Source organism: Pleuronectes platessa, chromosome 11, assembly GCF_947347685.1.
Source record: "Pleuronectes platessa chromosome 11, fPlePla1.1, whole genome shotgun sequence".
Classification (NCBI taxonomy): Eukaryota; Metazoa; Chordata; class Actinopteri; order Pleuronectiformes; family Pleuronectidae; genus Pleuronectes; species Pleuronectes platessa.
In genome coordinates, this window is record NC_070636.1 from 1051096 (window position 1) to 1072083 (window position 20988).

Here is a 20988-nt window from a genome sequence, read left to right on the forward strand (position 1 = left end):
CTTAACCAAACGGATAATTTTGCTTTAGTAATAATCCTCAGCCTCTGAAAAGTTCTTTGTTTGCCTCAAGTGGTTTTATAGCTTTTCTTAAAAAGAAATACCACACACTCTCGTGACACTGATTTAATTAATTTGAGCACTTTTACTAAATCCATTGTGACTAATTCTCCCAGTGATGGAGTTTGGAGGATGTATGGAAATCATTTAGCAGGAGGAAGCTCTTCATGTGTCAGAGAGTCGAGGCTGCAGCTCAAACTCAGGTTCTACAGCAGCTGCTCGATTCCTCAGCTCGTGATCAGAAGCACAAACATCAGAGATAAGACCTGAAACCACTGGAACCATCTTTAAAAACGCTTATTTAACTTGTTTACTTTAACTTTTTAGTTTGGTCCGTGTCCCATCTGCTAACAAGGAGGAGGAGGGTTTGTGACCTGTACTGCAGCCGGCCACCAGGGGGCTGTCATGTCGTCCATCTTTATTAAAAAAACTTGGAAATTAAAGGTTTTAAAATCATATTTCCACAGTTTTCTATAAGACGCAGAGTTTGAGATAAAACACACAACAAACGAGGCTTGACGCTGAAATGCTCGATCTTCACTGTGAGTGTGTGTGTGTGTGTGTGTGAGTGTGTCTGTGTGTGTGTGTGTGTGAGTGTGTGTGTGTGTGTGTGTGTGTGGGTGTGTGTGTGTATCCCGCTATATCTGACCTTTGCCTCTTGGCGTGGAGTCCAAGTGACATTTCAAATACAAACACACTCCAGCATGAACACACACACACTCACACACACACACACACACACACACACACACACACACACACACACACACACACACACACGCACACAAACAGCTTGTCCTTGGGCGGCTGCCGCTGCCGATGGCCGCTCTAAATGACATTAAACGTAGGTGACTGTAAACTTGGGTAATTATGATAAATGTGAGCGATTATGAGGAATTATTCCTCTCCATTGTGCTAATAGCGTAATTAGCAACAATAATCAAAGACTTATGATGTTGAAATAAGGCGACGCCGCGGACAATTAGACGGCGAGGAGCTAATAATGGAGAACTTATGGTGTTTTGCTGGAGGGCAGAACCACCGCTACTTCCAGAAGGACTTTGGAATTTACTGTTTTTCTAACTAATTCTTCCCTCTGATGAGAGAAAATTGAAATAAATACTCAATTAGCTGCGAGCTTGGTGGCGTGAATCTGAGTGGAATTAATAACATGACGCTGGGGAGTCACGCGACTGGAGGAAAAGTTAAACTTGGGAAAAGTTGGAGGGGAAACATGGAATTTAAGATTCAGTTTTAAACGTGAACATTGTGATAAAACAGGTTCCCGGCCCAGAGAAGAACAGAATGAAGCAAACAAAGAGTTGTTGCTTTTCTGTTAAAGAAGTCGTCACGATGCATACGGAGGCTAATGAAGAAAACCTTCATCTCTTGCAGTGAAGATCGTTCCAGATATATTTAATTTTTATCTCCACAAAAAGTTTCCTTAAAAGCGGCGGCTCCCGAGGAGGTCAAAGGTCAAAGTCAACACGTTCTGAAATGTTCCCGTGACCCTCGGCTGATGATGTGTAAGTGACAGAAAATGAGAGTTCCCCCTCTCCTCCGTCTTATGAGTAATAATTTCCCTCCACTCAGCCTTCGGAGCATTTAGAGACGAGCAGCCTCTCAGCCGCTGTGACTGGTATTAGTCAAATTGTGCTTTTTAAAGACGCGTCTCTTTAACTGGGAGAAGGTGAACGCAGCGTCGGGCTTCAAAGTGAGATCGCTCTCCTCCAAGGGCGACTCGTGTTTCAACTCCACTTTCAGAACTCTGTGAGCTGTGAGGGGGGGGGGGGGGGGAGGCGTTCAGTCTCGATATGAAATCAGAAACATAAGATCTCTGCTGCAGAATTAATTTGTTGCTCCAGAGCGTCCAGAGGTTTCTGTGTTAGAGTGTGAAACTCTGGAGAAGCTCAGGACCTCGTCCGGAGTTCACCTCTGAAAACAATCCAGCACATGACTCCGTGTTTCTTAATTGATTCTCTCTCTCCTCCTCTTCCTCCCGATGAAGCTAGCAGGTAGGAAAACACCACATGATGGATCATTAGCATACAGGAAGTCGAGCGGTGTCCTGAGTGCGAAACCTCCCGGAGAAACAAAAGGCAGCGGCGATCGATGGACAGAGCGACCGCTGCATGAGAGAGGAGGAGGAGGAGGAGGAGGAGGAGGAGGAGGAGGCGCGTGATGGACGGAGGAGCGCCGGGCGAGGGAGGAACCCACGGAACAAAGATGCATCGAGGAGGAGGAGATGGAAACAAATGGGAGAAGCTCAACTGGACACACGCAGCATTCGCCAGGTATCGACTGGATCGAGAGCTAATGACCAAAGTGCCTGAGGAGAAGTATTAGTCACCGTCTGCGGGGGGGGGGGGGGGGGGGGGGCATGGACGTTAAAGAAATAACATGTGAGAGAAAAGCTTCTTTAGTCACGTTTGTCCACAGTTAGAATGATGAGCGGTTAAATGTCCTCAAACTGGAATCAGGAGGTGGAGTCCTGAGTAAATCTAAAACAATAAAAACATTTGGATTATGAATATTCAGGATTTCATTTCTTGGTGTTTACATCTAAACGTAATGAAATGAAGCGTCTATTGGATATAAATGTGTTTTTGGAGAGTTGTGCGTTTCTCAGCCGATGTCTGGTCTCACACTTTGGTTTGAACCCGACCTTCTTTCCAGGGAGAAGCTCTTTGTGTTTTAAAAGTCCGACTGAAACTCCAACCAACTAAGTTCCACTTTCCACTGTGAGGAGTAAGTGGAGGGAGGAGGAGGAGGAGGAGGAGGAGCTGCACGTGTCAGGTGACCCGGCTGCTCCGGTGCATGTAAACGCTGTGATTGTCTGAGGATGAAATGAGCAGATACCATTCACCCCCCCCCCCCCCCTCCTGGGAAGCTCTCATACAAATTCATTTCAGCCACTTTTTATTCCTCCTCTCCTTCTGCGGACAAATTAACATTAAAGAACACATACATGAATCCTAATCCTCGCTCGCCCCCTCTCTCTCTCTGGTCACATTATCATCGGGGATCGCTCCTTCACATTCAAACATGTCCGTCTGAACCCCCCCCCCCCGCTCCTCTTCTTTGGTGGAATTAACATTGCTAAGCACTCGTGCACATTCAGACACGTCCCTCGCCCCTCGCCGCTGTCTCTCTCTCTCTTTCCAGGCAGATTAACATGGGAGAACAAACACCTTTGTCCTCGTGTCCTCCGTCTCTGTGGCCAAGTTGACACTGGGAATCACTGAGACATTCACACAGGCCTCTGTCCCTCCTTTCCCTCTAGGACACATTCATATCGTCATGTCTTTATAGTCAAATTAGCAGTGGGACCCCCCCCCCGTGCTTTAGATCCTCTTTTCTCTTCTGTCTCTCCAGACAAATTGACACTGACAACTGCATGTATGTCCTCTTCTCCTCCGTCTCTCTCTCCATCGGCACTCGGGACACTCGGTTGGAGGTTTGCAGAAAGTCAAAGACAAAAAAAAAAGAAAAGAACAAAACCCTCAAATGTGGAACTGCAATTAATTTAAAGCCCCCCCGCCCACACCCATCACCGGCACCAATCAGCCAGGAATAAATCCACGGCAGATCTAATTACCGCACTGTCTCCAAAGACTCCGGCCGCCGCAAAGCCAATCTCCCCCTCGTTGTTTGAACAGGCTGATGAACTAAGGGACTCGATGGATATCAAGTCATTCTGTTTAATTTATAAATGGATTTCCCTCTAATACTCAAATTATCATCAGCATGAGAGACGCACAATGAAAAGCTCTGGAAGGTAGAAGAACATGTGGTGAGGGAGAGGAGGGAGGGATGGAGGGATGGAGGGATGGAAGGAGAGGAGGGATGGAGGGAAGGAGGGATGGAGGGATGGAGGGAAGGAGGGAAGGAGGGACTAAGGGATAGAGGGATGGAGGGAGCGATGGAGGGATGGAGGGATGGAGGAGAGGAGGGATGGAGGGAAGGAGGGAAGGAGGGATGTAGGGAAGGAGGGATGGAGGGATGGAGGGAAGGAGGGATGTAGGGAAGGAGGAGAGGAGGGATGTAGGGAAGGAGAGGAAGGATGGATGGATGGAGGGAAGGAGGGATGGAGGGATGGGGGGAAGGAGGGATGTAGGGAAGGAGAGGAAGGATGGATGGATGGAGGGAAGGAGGGATGGAGGGATGGAGGGAAGTAGGGAAGGAGGGATGGAGGGAGGGAAGGATGGAGGAGAGGAGGGAGGGAGGGAAGGAGAGGAAGGAGGGATGAGGGATGGAGGGAAGGAGGGAACGAGGGATGGAGGGAAGGAGGGAAGGAGGGATAGAGGAATGGAGAGATAGAAGGAAGGAGGGATGGAGGGATGGAGGGAGTGAGGGATAGAGGGATTGAGGGATGGAGGGAATGAGGGATGGAGGGAAGGAGGGATGGAGGGATGGAAGGAGCGATGCTGCGAATCCCAATGAGGAATGTGTCTTCAATGTGTTTCGCTAATTGTATTCAAACTTACAGCAGTGCATGCTGGGATACTGGGGAGCGAGCGAGGGAAGAGGGTGGAGGAGGAGGAGGAGGAGGAGGAGGAGGAGGAGGAGGAGGAGGAGGAGGGTAAATATGAAGGATATGGAACCAGTGGGACCATCACCAGAAAACCATGGAGTCGGTCAGTGAAGAACTTGTGGACATGAGGACTGAAGTCTATGAGTGAGATCCTGGATCAAGTGGATTTGAATGTGGTTCCATGAGGACTGATGGACTGAGTGGAGAGATGAGTTGTATTCACCTCATATATTAAATATTTTTGGTTCATATTTAATGTTTCATGAACCTTAAGAGTTCAAACCTCCATCATCTCTGTTCACTTCCCTTCTGAGTTCAAGTGTCTTTAAAAGTGAAGATGAAGATGAAGGAGCCTGTCAGCTCCCCCCCCCCCCCTGCTGGTTTCCTACCTGGTTCTGGAGTCTCGGAGTGAGAGGAGGACGAGGCCGAGGACGCCCCGTCCTCGTTGACCGTCCCCTGGGACAGGGACAGGCCTCGGCCGGGGGGGAGCTTCATGCCGAGCTGCTCAGCCATCTCCACGTGGTCTCCAGGGTGGATGTAGTCGAAGGAGCTGCTGCCGGTCAGCTCCACCTGAGGAAACACACGGATCAGAACACGTCACACTCTTCCTCCCTCCTCTTCACCCTCATCATCCTCTGTGGTGTCGGCTCAAACTTCTCTTTGTCGTCTTTCTCCTTGTTTTACCTGCTCTTCCTCTTTTTTAACCCCTGTTTCTTCACACTTTCTTTGACTTACACCTCCTCTTCCTCGCTCCCCCCCCGCGCTCCTCTAATCCCTCCTTTTGTCCCCCTCGTCCTCTTTCCACTCGTCCCACCTAGTCATCCAGCTTGTTCTTCTCCTCCATGACTCCTTATCCCCTTCCCCTCATCCTTTCTTTCCAGATCCTCCTCCTCCTCCTCCTGCTCGTGTAATCCTTCCCTCGGCGGCCGTGGAGAATCAGCTCCGGTTTCTCTTTCTCGTGGAAATGGAATAACTAAGAAGCGTCTTATTAAATAACCAGAGTCCCTTCACCTAAAGACTCTCATTAGCGGCGATAGAAGCGGATTTGTCTTTGTTAATTGGAGATGAGACGAGGGAGCGGCGCCAGAACCACAGACGTGCACGTACACACACACACACACACACACACACACACACACACGGATTCATGTCAAGGTTATAAATACACACAAACACTGAACATGTGCACGCTCCATTTTGAACGGTGTCACGTGACAGTCGTTTAACGTGTGTGTGTTTTCATTTGTAGCAAATCAAAAACACATTTATTTCCACATGCTAATCTGGTAAAGAGAGTGTGTGTGTGTGTGTGTGTGTGTGTGTGTGTTCAGGATTTTGGGGGTCCACTGGGACAAAGGGGATTACATGGGTGTAATCCCGTTAATAAGAAATCCCTTTAAGGCAATTTAGTCCCCTCATAAAGTCTCATCTGGAGCAGAAAGTGATGATTAAGAAATGAGACGATCACTGAATCACACACACACACACACACACACACACACACACACACACACCCTGGTGCACCATGGGAGTTAGTGTTCATGTTTACACGTTACACTGCTAATTGGACCTACATTGTTCTTCTTTGCAATAACACGCCGACTTTTAATCAATTAAAACTTGGCAGAACTGTTTTACATAAAGTCGCTGGTGGAGCTAATTACACAGAGGGAACAAAGCAGAGCTGGAATTAGACATTCAGATCCTGCAGCAGCACTTTTGAGAGACTGATCCCAGAGCAGCTACAGACCCGGAAGCATCTGACTGCAGCTGGAACCTCCACCTGTTGAGGTGAGGTCCAGATCTGCTTCCTGTCTGGATGTGAACCTGCTTTTAAAGCTCCAACAACAAACTCATCTTCTGAGTGAGAGCTTCATGACCCGAGGAACCTTTCCCCCCCGATATCAAACTGGACTTGTGAAGGTCTGAAACCAAACAAGGTGTGAACGATCATCAATGGGATCATAACTTACTGAATCAGCTCGATTGAAGAAGACTGGAAACTAGAGACGGAGACATGAACTCGTTAGGAGAATGTTCTCGGTCTGCTCTGATTGGTCGGTTCCCCCGTACAGAGCTCACGTGCTGATTCAGCACAAAACAACCAAAACACACCGAAGCTAAAACCTGAAGATCACCTCCTCCCTCCTCCGGCTCTGACTGTGTCCTCAGCTCTGTGGAGCTTCAGCCCATCATTCCTCCAGAGACACAGTGAGCAGCAGCCTGGTCTCCAGCCTGTCCATCATCTGATCAAGCAGGAATCTGGATCCCTCTGCAGAACATCAGCTCAAACTAACATCTGGATGAATCAGGGCTCCACAGACACGTGTAGTGTGTTTACCCTGAGAGTAAAGTGGCTCTGATTTACACACACTTTGTGTCTCCGTCTGTTTTTGTCTTTCCACCACAACTCGTGCTGAAGATGGACGAGGACCTACGTTTTTTAATCAGCCAGAAACCTTGGCAAGCACAACCACTATACATCATGTGATCCTTCCAGCCTTCTGCACAGAGGTGGGCGAGTGATTTAAAACCATTATAATGTTGTTTCCTCTGCCCCCCAGAGTCTTTTGTCTTTATGGGACAACAGAGGGTGCAGTGGGATCAGATTCAGAAGACAGACGGAGACCGAGCCACCGGCTGCAGAGACACATCCTGTTTTCAGCTTCGTGTGTTTTACAAACCTTTAAAACATCAGGTGGCAGAGAAACGAGAAATGTGACGTGTGGTTAATGAACTATGACAAAATTAAACTCTAACAAATCAAATCCCATAAACATCGGTCGATTAGAGTTTGAGTAAAGTTTAGCCTGAACCACAAAGTGTGTTGTTTGTACTGGGCAGGTGGGACAGTGGTGGAGAAGTCTCCAGAGGTGAAGCTAGAAGACCTCACTTGAGGTCATGGAGTGTCCAGGCCCCGCCCATACACATGTCAGCTGTCAATCATGGTGTCTCAGCCTGTCTTTATATCATCACACGACTAGTTAAAGTCAAACTGATCAGAAACACGTGAACATCAGTGAAGAACAGATTCATTCCAGCTGTTGGCTCCTTGACTCTGATCTTCCTCCAGATCAACAACAAACGACTGAATAAACCGGCGTTAGAGCGGCAGCGAGGACAATTAGAGCGGCAGCGAGGCGTCACCATCTGCCGCTCGACGAGATGAGTGATGTGTCGCCGCCCTGACGACCTCTGCACGAGGAAACTGAACGTTCCCGTCAGAACCAGTTTGAGGTTTGACGTTGTTCGTCTGTTTAAGAGTCTGAAGATAAAAACCATTAAAACACGAAGGAGACGCCGGCGTTATCTCCTCGCTCGCCCTCCGACGAGAGGACATCAAGCCATGAGAGACAATGAGAGAGAGCAAGAGACAGAGGGAGAGAGAGAGAGAGAGAGAGAGAGAGAGAGAGAGAGAGAGAGAGAGAGAGAGAGAGAGAGAGAGAGAGAGAGAGAGAGAGTGTTCATGTTTGTGTAGATATAAATATGTCCTTCCTCTCCTATCAGTCTCTTATTTATATTTTAAGTGTGTGTGTGTGTGTGTGTGTGTGTGTGTGTGTGTGTCTGTGTCTGTGTTCCATCACCAAAAGTATATTGATCTCCCTCTGGTGGCTGGTTGTAGTACAGCTCATAAAGCCCACATCCTCCTCCATGTTAGCAGATGGGACATGGACAGAATAAAACTTTAAACAAATGCACAGAATGGACGAAACAACCACCGGCTGTCGAGGCCTGAAGGGATGAGAGGGAGTGGATTGAAATCTTCAACTTCACCACTAGATGTCACTAGATCCCATAGGCTTGTCCTTTAATTAATACGGAAACTAAGCCACACACACACACACACACACACACACACCCACACACACACACACACCTCGGAACAGTAAAAAACCTCTGTGTGACTTTGCAAAGTACTAATCAAATAAATCGATGTTGGCTCGCAGGGTTCAGAATTAATTACAGCATTAAACATTAGCTAAGTGGGGTAATATTCCAAGTTTGATAGTGCATAATTACTGCGCTGTTAATGATTCATGGGGCGCCGGCCTCGGTTCGAGGAGCGAGGAGCGAGGAGCCAGGAGCGAGTAGTGAGGAGCGAGGAGCCAGGAGCCAGGAGCAGGGAGCGAAGAGCGAGGAGCGAGGAGCGAGGAGCCAGGAGCAGGGAGCGAGGAGTGAGGAGCGAGGAGCCAGGAGCCAGGAGCGAGGAGCCAGGAGCGAGGAGCGAGGAGCCAGGAGCAGGGAGCGAAGAGCGAGGAGCGAGGAGCGAGGAGCCAGGAGCAGGGAGCGAGGAGTGAGGAGCGAGGAGCCAGGAGCCAGGAGCGAGGAGCCAGGAGCGAGGAGCGAGGAGCCAGGAGCAGGGAGCGAAGAGCGAGGAGCGAGGAGCGAGGAGCCAGGAGCAGGGAGCGAGGAGCCAGGAGCGAGGAGCCAGGAGCAGGGAGCGAGGAGCGAGGAGCCAGGAGCAGGGAGCGAGGAGCGAGGAGCGAGGAGTCAGGAGGGAGGAGCAAGGAGTCAGGAGCGAGGAGTGAGGAGCGAGGAGAAACCACGGACACGAGCTCAAGCGTCAAAAAAACAGTTTCCTCTTTAAACGACAAGATATGAAAACCTGGAGACGTTTCCTGAAATCATATTCACTCGAAAGTTCTTTTTGAAAAAAGGTCATTAAACTGCACGGCTCTCCAACGTCTCCATAAAAATTCAGTTTTAGTTTTAATATAAACATTGAATTATTTACTGTGTCTCTGTTTATATTTTCTCCCTAAAACAGAACAAATCCATAAATTTCAAATCCATAAAGTTTGAGAAAAAACCAGCAGAAGGAAGATATGCAAAGTTTATTGTTCCTGAGTAAACGTTAAAATGCAGAACACAACCTTAACAATAATAACCACAAAGTTCCGTAATGAGACACAATCACAAAGTAGGTAAGTTAACAACAAGTACACAATAATATATGTATATTATATAATCATAGCATATACAATAATGTATAGTATTTTTGATAAAATATAACGTTACTACATTCCTGTGTTTTCTTTAAAATCAACTTGTAACTGACATGTTGAGTTGAGGTGTGGTGCCTTCAGGGGCTGTGGGAAAATTAACCCTCCACAAACGGACAATGTTTAACTGTATTTGATTAAATGTAAATCCAGTTTGAACTGGATCCAAACACTGATATGAGACAACAGACCCGATCAGACAAAATTATTTTACTTCTCAAACTAGTGATTTTACTTCTTTCTGAAGGTCACTGGACCCCCTAGTGGCCATAGCCAAATAAAATGTATGATATCCTCAATATATATATATATTTTTTAAATCCCGTCTGCCACTAGAAGGCATCATTATTTAATCCACAGTTTCATAATGTCGTCAAATCTTTTTCCACTTCTCATAACAACATTTAAGGTTTTTAACTTTCCTCAGTCTCTCCATCGGCTGCACCGTTAAAACATCCATGAAGTGTTTACCAGTCAACACACATGGGTGCAATTGTGTGTTAATGCGAATACAGTGTGTCACACACATCATATGTGCATGTCGAAGGATATGGGCAGTGTGTGTGTGTGTGTGTGTGTGTGTGTGTGTGTGTTTGTTTTAGGACAGAGTCTCCAGTTGACGGCACTAGATGAACGAGGACAAAACTATATTGTCAGCACAGTAGCATGATCTCACACAGACACACACACACACACACACACACACACACACACACACACAAAGCCCATATCCTTGTCAACAGCTCAGAGGATGACAAATGAACGGTCCATTATGAACTGTTTGCCACAGAGTGTTTGTGAGTCTGTGTGTCGGTGTGTCGGTGTGTGTGTGTGTGTGTGTGTGTCATTCAGGCTCTGATAAATGGTGATTTATTAGGCAAAACAAAACACACAACACTGAACGCAATCACATCATCTGGATGAGAGAAAGGGAGGGAGGGAGGGATGAAGAGAGAGGGAGAGAGAGAGAGAGAGAGAGAGAGAGAGAGAGAGAGAGAGAGAGAGAGAGAGAGGGAGAGAGAGAGAGAGAGAGAGAGAGAGAGAGAGAGGGAGGGAGGGAGGGAGGGGCTGAGTATGGAGGGAAGTGAGCAGAACGATGAGTCATGAGAGAGAGATAAATAGTTTCCTGCTGTTTCAAACTGAACTTATATATATTTCACTGTGTAAATCACTGATGGTTGTATTTGTTCACTTATAACATAAAATAGTCTTCAAAGTTATTTCTGTGTTTTTTATTATATAAACACCAGAGAGTCAGTGACCTCTGTGTGTGTGTGTGTCTTCCCTGACACACACCACATCCTCCCACTAAGTTTCATGACAATCCTTCCTGTAGCTTTTGTGTAACGATGCTAAATGACACACAAAAACCTCCCTGGTGTGGGAATTAAAATAATAATAACACACACACACACACCACGTCGTGGACAAACTACTCACACACACACACACACACACACACACACACACACACACACACACACACACACACACACACACGGATTCAGTCAAACATCCTTTATTGTTTTTATCTGTTAGTGTCACTCTTCTGTCCTTTCTCCCTCTCTCTCTCTTTCTGCTATATGTTTTCAAAGTCTCTCGCCCACTCGACAAATCCACCGAGCGGCTCTGAAGATGTGAAGATCTCTCCTCTGTTCCCACAATCTCACAACAATGGCGTCTCTTTGAGTGTTTGGAGTGCGGGGCCCCCGACACCGATAAGCCGGGTGTTGAACGTCCGAGCGCCAGGGCCAATCCCTGCCTCCCAGTGCATTATGGGACTTTGATAAGGACACAATGGCGGAGCAGGTTTATCATGTTTCTCATGCTAATGCGTCCACTGCTGCTTATTCTTTTTATTGAGGAGATTTAATTTGTTCAGTGTGTTAATGACTCTACAGAGCTTCAGGTGGAGTGTGTGTGTGTGTCTGTGTGTGAGTGAGTGTGTGTGTGTGTGTGTGTGTGTGTGTGTGTGTGTGTGTGTGTGTGTGTGTGTGTGTGTGTGTGTGAGTGTGTGTGTGAGTGTGTGTCTACACAAGCTCAAGGCTGAGTTCCATCCATCAGGCTGAAAGGTCCTTGGGGCTAAAACACACACACACTCTCACACACACACACACACACACACACACACACACACACACACACACACACACACACACACACACACACACACACACACACACCCCTTGAAGTTATACTGTGTGTCTGTTATGACAGCAAAGTGAAGCCAAAGTATCTTGGTCGCCCCCTGGTGGCTGGCTGCAGTATGGGTAATAAACCTCCTCCTCCATGTTATCAGATGGGACTAAACTAAAGTGTCAAAGTAGACGTTAAATAAATGTTTGTAAAAATATTTCTGTCCTTTCAGGTCTTTCTCATGTCTCTGATGTTTGTTCAAGTGTTTCTGATCAGATGGTCATGATTGGTCAGTTCTGATCATGATTGACAGCTGAGACGGACTCCTGATTGGTCGAGAGGGGGGCCGTGTATCAACCGATCCGTGTCCGTGTTATTGGCGATCAATGACCTTTGTTATCATCAGTATCAATAGAAGTGTCCTGGTTGTTTTAGCTGCTTCAGGGAGAAGCTCCTCTTTGTGACGATTAAAGGAGAAGAGAGGAGAGTCGGGGGGGGGGGGGGGGGGGATCCTCTCTCTGCTCAACACTAATATACGAGCCTGCAGCCGTAATAAAAGTATATTTATTATAAATATCCTCCATTCATTCATGCAGCAGCGTTTACAGCCGGCAGTGAGCAGCCATTTTAATCCTGCAGCTCCAGACTGAAGGAGCGAATCACACGAGAGGAAACCAGAGAATAAAACCCTCTCGTTGTTTTACTGCCACTAACACAGAGAAGAATAAACACTGTCCCATAAACACCCCCCACTGAGCGACTCGCTTATTACACACATCATATTCATATTGAGGAATTTATCAACCAATGATGTTCAACAATATATGTTTCATTTATTTTCTGCTCAAATTGTCTTTATAATGTTTTTGATGATGGATTTAAGGACAGAACGGAATTCAAGGGATTTCAGAGGGAAGATGAAAAGTTTGATATCATGGATCAGGAAACACGTAAAGTCTGAAGTGAAAGATGAAATGTGAAGTGTGGTGAACGCACCACAGTGAGGAGGAATCGAACCACGGTGCCACCCACCGCTCGGCCTCCCAAAGAACCTTTCAGGGATGTGAACTCTTTACACTGTGCTAACAAAAGGCTTTTATTTTGAAAGAGATGGACGAGGACTGTTTCGAACAAATAAAGGTCGTCGGCAAAAATGAAGCTAAAATATGAATCTTATTATTGGATGTGAAGAAGAAGAAGAAGAAGAAGAAGAAGAAGAAGAAGAAGAAGAAGAAGAAGAAGAAGAAGAAGAAGAAGAAGAAGCTGCAGAGGATCCATGTTAATCCATGTGTGTTTGTGTGTGTGTTGTGTAGCAGGCCGCTCAGTGATTTCTATTTGGCTTTAATTTTCTATAAATGGGAAAGTGTGTGTTTGTCTTTGACTCACGTGTTGATACTGTTTTCTGTGGACTCTGTGGACAAGTGTGTGTGTGTTTGTATGTGTGTGTGTGTGTGTCTGTGTGTGTGTCTACAGGGCAATTAATTGAGCAGTGATTGGAATGCGTCGCTGCAGCCCGTTGTGAGCCCCTACAGGGCTTTAAATGCAGACACACACACACACACACACAACACACACACACAGACACACACACAGAGTGGTGTTCCCTCAGGATCTCCACTTTCAGCGGCTGTGACCTTGACAAGAACAACACAAACTGCCGCTGCTCTCTCTCTCTCTCTCTCTCTCTCTCTCTCTCTCTCTCTCTCTCCCTATGTTTTTTAAACTTCCATTAATGTCTCTCTGCCTCGTTTCTCGTCCTCCGTCCTCTCCTCTACCTTCATCTCTCGTTCTTTACCTCCGTTTTAGTGTCTCCTCTGAAATCTGCCTCTTTATTTCTTTCTTTGTTTCATATGTAATTTAATCATTAACCCCTTCCTGTGATTGTTTGATTCCACATTCCCTCCTTCCTTTCTTTCCTTACTTGCTTCATATTCACCCATTCGTTCATTTCATCTTTCTTTCTTTCCTTCCGAGCATCATCTGTTCTTTCTGTGCAGTAGGTCACCACCCTGTCACAGTATCAACACCTTTCCAATCAAACCATTAAGCAGATTAAACCCACGTGAGATGAACCCAGTGGAAGCAGTGGGAAGCGTGTCCTCGAGCACTGGGAGGAAGTTGGCGTTTGGGGTAATGCAGCGTTTCCTCCCTGATGCTCCTGATAGCCGTCGCTCTGGATCCGCAGAGCGACCGGGAGCGGCTGCTGCTGCTGCCTCTGATTATGTATGAGTTGTCTATTAGATAGGGATTTAGGGAGCATGAGCTATACTGTATATCTGGATATGATCTGAGGACAATCTGGGAGCTTCAAACAGGGAGAGGGACCGAGGCTGACGGAGACGCTTCACTATCTGAAATGACTTGTTTGTTTTCAATTTCACATTCCAGCTGATTTCCTCTGGATCAGGGCACAGAGAGGTTATTACAGAGAGTGAGTGTGTGTCTGTCTGTGTGTGTGTGAGAGTGAGTGTGTGTCTGTGTGTGTGTGTGAGTGTGTGTGTGTCTGTGAGCAGAGGGTTCCATGTGTGATTGTGTAGAAACATATAACGTGTACAAGTCCTGTAACAGTGATGTGAGTCTTAAAATATAACATTAATTTAGATCTGTGTTTTCATTATGTTGAGATACTCATGTAATAATGTGGTAATAACTGATACTAGGACTCATCTGATCATTTAGAAACAACAAAGGTTTAAATATATTGTGTAAGATGTGTGTGAACATTACATGTGTCTACAGCATATGTGTGTTTATTTGTGTATGTTGTAAATGTTTGAGCCTGAATGTGTTGCCGATGTGGTTCACTATCTTTGTCTATGAGAAGCTGTATGTGTATGTGTGTGTGTGTGTGTGTGTGTGTGTGTTTGTGTGTGTGTGTGTGTGTGTGTTTGTGTGTCTCCCTATCAGTTGGACAAGTCATTATTCTTGGCTGACAGCGCTCAGCTCCCGCTCCTCTGCCAGGTAATGAATTCTCCTCCAGATAAAGAAAATAAAAATCATCTTTAATTTCTCCGCCTCGCGTTGTGTAAACTCTGATTCTTTTCCACCCGGGTGCGTTGGATTCGCCGCCCGCCGCCTCCCGCCCGCTCCCCACCCGCCTCGCTCAGCCGGCCTCTGAGCGGAGAGAGAGAGGACGGTAAAGCAGACGCTCGGCTGCAGATGACAGAACCGCCGTGAAATAGAATGGATAAATGGTGGAGGCTGTGCACACACACACACACACACACAAACACACACACTTCTACATACTGTGTACACACGTGTTTAATATAGACACACACACACCCTGACATGCAGAGACAGGTGTTGTCACTGTGAGCCGTGGTCTGCAGGGATTCAGAGGGTCAGTTAATGAGTTCATATTAAACACATGATTATAACTGAAGCGGGATTGATGACACAAACGTCTACTTCCTGTTTACATCACCTGACCAGTGAAGGTGATTGGTCATGTGACTTGTTCTCAGGTGTGTTAGTGTGGACAGGAATCAACTCAGTTTCAAAACGTCATTTTGAAATGAAAACTGAACAGTGTGGATGTAGCTTTGGTTTCTAATTTACACCAATCACAAACACGCACACACACACACACACACACACACACACACACACATACAAACACACACACACATGTCCCGGGTGTGTGCTGTGTGTGTTTTATGTCCCATCTGCTCGTCGTCTCTCTTGTCCCATTACCTTTAAACTACAGCTCAGCTCTTCAGGGACAGACAAGACAAAAGGACAGAAGATCGGTCGAGCAGCCATAACAACAGAGCCCTGATCACGGATCAATGATGACCTTTGACCTGACCTCTTCCTAAATAATGTAAGTCAAAATATTGTATCGTTCATTCAGTGAAATTCTTTTTCTTCAGACTTTTCTGTTGATATTTATACGGTGTGATGACAACTAGATTTTGTAATTACCTAATAATAATAATAATAATAATAATAATAATGAAATCTGTCAGTTGCTGTGTAGATTAAATGAGTTTAGGTTTGATTTGGTGTTTTTGTTTCACCTTCGCCTCATGTTTTATTTATTTCTCGGTTTTCCATCGTTGACCCAGAGACTAAAGTTCAGGACTAACTCAGAAACAAAATATACAAATACCAACAAGTCATCTACACACACACCCACACACACACACTTCACAGCACCCTCACGTACACCAGCCTTTCATCCCCACTGTGCCTTCTATTATTAAGTATCATTATATGTATGATTATAATTATACTTAAATATGTCTGTGAGGACGTGTCTGCCGTGGATCTTTATTTCCCTTCAACACAGTTTCTGTTTTTTTTTTCCTGTTCAAAGTTTTTCAAAGAAGTTTTTTTAAGCCCTATGAGGCAAAGTGTAAATAATAATATACAATCAAATCTTATTGATTCTAAAATCAGTGGAGTCGCCCTCTGCTGGTCATTTAAGACAATACGGGTTTAGACAGTTGCTGAGGAGAGCGGGGGAACATGAGGGAGGATGGAGGGGAGGGAGGGAGGGAGGAGGTTATTTAATGGAATGAAACGATGATGGAGGGAGAGAACGGGGGGGGGAGGTGGAGGCTGTAGTGAACGGAAGCAGCAGTGCATGCTGGGAGGACCTGCTGCCCTCCATCATGGAGCCGCGACGCCTCAGATATCAAGACGCATCGAGAAGTGTTCGAGGCCCAAGTTTGAGTTTTCACAACCAGAAACTAATCAGATTCCTGTAACCTGAGTGTGTGTCTGCGTGTGTGTGTGTGTGCGTCTGAGTTTGTGTTATTTATTGTGTATGTGCACTGTTACAGTACAGACTGTGTCACAGAGGCTATTGAGAAACATGAGCTGTTTCCCTCGTCTCTGCCCATGTGTTCCATTAAAACACTATTGATTGATACAGACACACACACATACACACACACACACACACACACAGCAAAAGGCCATGATAATCAGTAACAGAGTTAATACATCGCTCAGTTTTCATTGACAAAGAAGAAAAGGTTGGAAACTGACATTTATTCTTTGGTTATCAAGCACTGCTACACCTGTGTGTGTGTGTGTGTGTGTGTGATTGTGTTCACCTCTCCGTGTGTGTGTGTGTGTGTGTGTGAATGACGACACACCAGGTGATATGACAGAAGCTAAAAACCGGACGAGCATCTTTCATTAAAGGTTCATCGTGTCTTTGTGATGTCATTAGAGCGGCAGCGGGGGTGCAGGAGGCAAAGCAGCTAAATACAGATTACAATTAAACATCGTTATCACGTCGCTCATAACGAGTCTGAGAGAAAACCACCGACCACACATTCACCTAATCTCCCTGTGATTGTGGATCCATTATAGATAGAAGTGAACTGTAATGACATTTATGATTTAAATATGACCCGCCGCCTGGCGCTGAATAAAGATGAGCCGCTTGTTATCGAGTGTCAGCGTGGAGAGAACAGACTGAAGTTTGGCTTGAATCAGAAACGTCTCCTTCAGTAAATCATAAAAACTCTATTTACATTAAACAAGTGTCTACAGGACATAAGTGACAGGAGGAGACGAAACACTACGAACATTTGATCTATTAAAGAATAAAACATGAGATTTCAAGAGAGAGTAATATAATAGTAGTACGATAATAAAAATCTATATTATGAAAAATAATCATAATTCTGTGAGAGTACAATTTTACTTATAGGAGAATTAAGTTGTAATATTATGAAAACGAAGTTGTGATATTACACAAGAATAAAGACAAAATGTTATATAAGGAGACTAATATTGAATATTACGAGAATGAGGATGTAATATTACGCAATAATAAAATGAGTTTGATTTTAGAGGGAAATACATTTCTATTTTTCCAAAATATAATTAAAAAAATTCTGATTATCTAGAAAATTTTACAATTAAAATTATTTTCTGATACTACGTTTTAATTCTCTCTCTGTGATATTTGACTTTATTCAAGTATTTCATCAAGAACCCTTCTTTTCACTTGTTTGTGAAACAACTCTTATATTTCTTATAAATCAAACTCACACACACACACACAAACACACACACACACACACACACACACACACACACACACACACACACACACACACACACACACACACACACAGACACACACACACACACAGGAAAGCTTTAAAACAGACCCATGTGCACAAATCCTTCACTATAATCGCCTTTCAATTTATCTGTTTTCTGCATTTAAGAAGCAAAGGTACTTTCAACACAATCCATAGGGGTTACAGAACACACACACTCACACACACAGACACACAGACACACACACACACTCTAAGCCAGCGGTGGTCACATCCAGTTATGCTGACATGGCCCAGCATCTGCTCGGCGGCTTCAGAACGACACCGATTTGCACTTAAATGAGTGGATTTAAGTGGCGCTCCGCCATTACCACTCGGCCACATGTGATCCCAGTGTCTTTATCCTGCTTTACACTGAGGAGGAGGAGAGGGAGATGAGGGGGGGGGGGGGGGGGAGGAACGACAGGAGACGGGGTGGAAGGGGGGGCGAGGGAGATTAGGACAGACAGTGGCAGCAGAGAAGGAGAGAGAGAGAGGGAGAGAGGGATAAAGAGAAAGTAATGGATCTGTAATGAGAGAGAGAGAGCGAGAGAGACGGTAAAGTTAGGGAGAGAAAAGAGAGAGAGAGAAACATCAGAAACAGGAGGAAGAGGAGGATGAAGACGAGATGAGAGAAGAAGGAGAGAAGTGATGAAACATGAAAAACACAGGTTCAATAGGCCTGGGAACATACTGGTCCTGATCTGAGAACATACTGGTCCTGATCTAAGAACGTACTGGTCCTGATCTGAGAACATACTGGTCCTGATCTAAGAACGTACTGGTCCTGATCTGAGACCATGCTGGTCCTGATCTGAGAACGTACTGGTACTGATCTGAGAACATACTGGTCCTGATCTAAGAACGTACTGGTCCTGATCTGAGAACATACTGGTCCTGATCTAAGAACGTACTGGTCCTAATCAAAGAAAGTACTGGTCCTGATCTGAGAACATACTGGTCCTGATCTGAGAACGTACTGGTCCTGATCTGAGAACATACTGGTCCTGATCGGAGAACCAGTCCTGTTATAATGAGTTACAGCTAAAGAACCAGTGAGCAGGTCTTCAGACCCTGTGAGGAGAACCTGGCCCTTCTTCTCTTCTGTTTCCTCCTTCCATCCCATCCTTCTCTTCTTCCTCTTTCCTCATCTCATCATCTTACCTTCCCTTTCCTCCATCCTTCCTTTGCCTCCTTCTCTCCTCTTCTTGTTCTCACTTTCCTTCCCTCCTTTAATTCATCTCCTCTTTTTATCCTCCGCCTCCCTCACCACCTTCATCACCTTGTCACTTTCCCTCCTCCTCATCCTTCCTCCTTCTGTCCATGCATCTTTCTTTCCCTTTATCTCTTTGCCTCCTCCTTCCACCCTCCCTTTTATTCTTTTCCTCCCTGTTTCCTCCTCATCACTCATTCCTTCTCTCCTCTTCCTCTCGTCCCTGCAGCTATTTTCCTCCCACCTACTTCCTCTCCTCCTTTCCTTTCCCACCTCCCTTTATCTCTCCTCCTTCCCAACTTTCTCCCTTTGGCTCATCTCTCCCTCCCCCCTCCCCCTCCTCTTTCTTCTCCCTCTAGCTACCCTCTCCCTCTCTCCCTCTCTCCCTCCATCCCTCCTCTCCCTGACTTATCTCCCGCTCCCCTCCTCTCCTCCTCCAGGTGTTTTGCAGGGATAAAGGATTGATGAAGCCATCAACTCTCTGCTCTTGACATTTACAAAAAACCCTCCAAGCAAACGCCTCCTTCCTTCTCCCCCCCCCCACCACCACCCCTCCTCTCTTTCCCTCCTTTGCTCTCTCCACCTCTCTCTCGTTATCTCTCCACAGAGCTACCTCGCTCCTCGTTCGCCCGACTTCATCATTAAGACCCAGTAATTAGGGCTCATTTGTAAAGCCAGTGTAAATAAAGGGCCCGTAATGGTCGGGGTATCACTCACACCGAGGCGTAAACTAGACACTTGTGTATGTGTGCGACCGCGTGTGTGTGTGCACGTGTGTGTTCGAGGCGACAGGGGACATTAGCAAATTAGCCCATGTGTCATTAGAGTGTAGGTATGTGTGTGTGTGTGTGTGTGTGTGTGTGCGAGTTAGAAAAGTTGGTTGCAAAACAGAGAAAGAGTGTGTTTGTGATTTGTGAGGGAGAGATAGAGGCAGAAGTGTTTTTAGAAGACCTGAATTAATCATTGTTTGTGTATCGTGTGTGTGTGTGTGTGTGTGTGTGTGTGTGTCGGGGGTGACAGGAGGCATTAGGAAATTAGTGCCTGTGTCATTAGTGAACAGGAACACAGAGTGTGAGGAGAGTAAAGGTCTGAGATGAACGTTTGAAGGACGACTCACGTGAACACATTTAAACAGCTTCAGGTTTCTAAACAGATTTGAGTCTTAAAGAGAAGTCGACTTCCTGTCAGGCCACATGAGCTGCTTCCTGTTTGTGTGTGTGGAGTTTATGAATCATTTAATTATTATGTATTGTAAGTTTTTGTGGATTTCATCTCAGTAAGTAATTTGTATGCACCTTCCGGAAATGCTGATATTACACTGTTGTACTTGTAACCTCACTGGTCATATTATTATTATTATTTTGTTACCAAGATGTTTTTGTGTTGTTTTCAGACATTTTCAGATAATTGTTGTCACATTTTGTCTTTGTCAAAGATTAAAATCTGATATTTCACATGTTCAGGGGCAGAAGATGATTGATTGTTTCTTCAGTGCGTGTCTAGTCTTAATTTTATTTGTAATTAAAACAACAACAAAAAGAGAATAATCATCTCTCCTTATTTTTACATAGTTTTGCGACTTGAACATAATAATTTCACACCTATAGTCTGAAGTGGTAATTGACTTATTTTTGCTTAAATTAATCTCATTTATATTGTTTTGAAAATGGTCATTTTGATCGTGTTTCAAGATTTTATTTTATAAAATTACCTCATTATATTATATTATACTGCATTACATTGCATATTGCAATCTGACACTGTTCACTGTTTTGCATTTCACTTTTTACTTCACTTTTTATATCTTTTATCTGTTATATATATTTTTATTTAGATATGTTTGTCTAAATAATTGTTACTTTGTAGAAATATTAGAAAAAGGGAGTAAATAAGAATTAAATAGTGAGTAAATATATATTGTTTCTTTTTATTGCTTTTCTTATGTGTGTTGTATTTATTGTGTTTTTATGTTTTTAT

The 20988-nt window shown here is 45.1% G+C and overlaps 2 protein-coding genes across 3 annotated transcripts in view; both read right to left on the minus strand.

The window, feature by feature from the left end:
• Window positions 1–20988, minus strand: part of LOC128450548 (zinc-binding protein A33-like) — a 383902-nt gene that overhangs the window by 86338 nt on the left and 276576 nt on the right. The gene's annotated exons all lie outside the window — the stretch shown is intronic.
• Window positions 1–20988, minus strand: part of LOC128450549 (E3 ubiquitin-protein ligase TRIM35-like) — a 377361-nt gene that overhangs the window by 79920 nt on the left and 276453 nt on the right. The window lies entirely within an intron of this gene.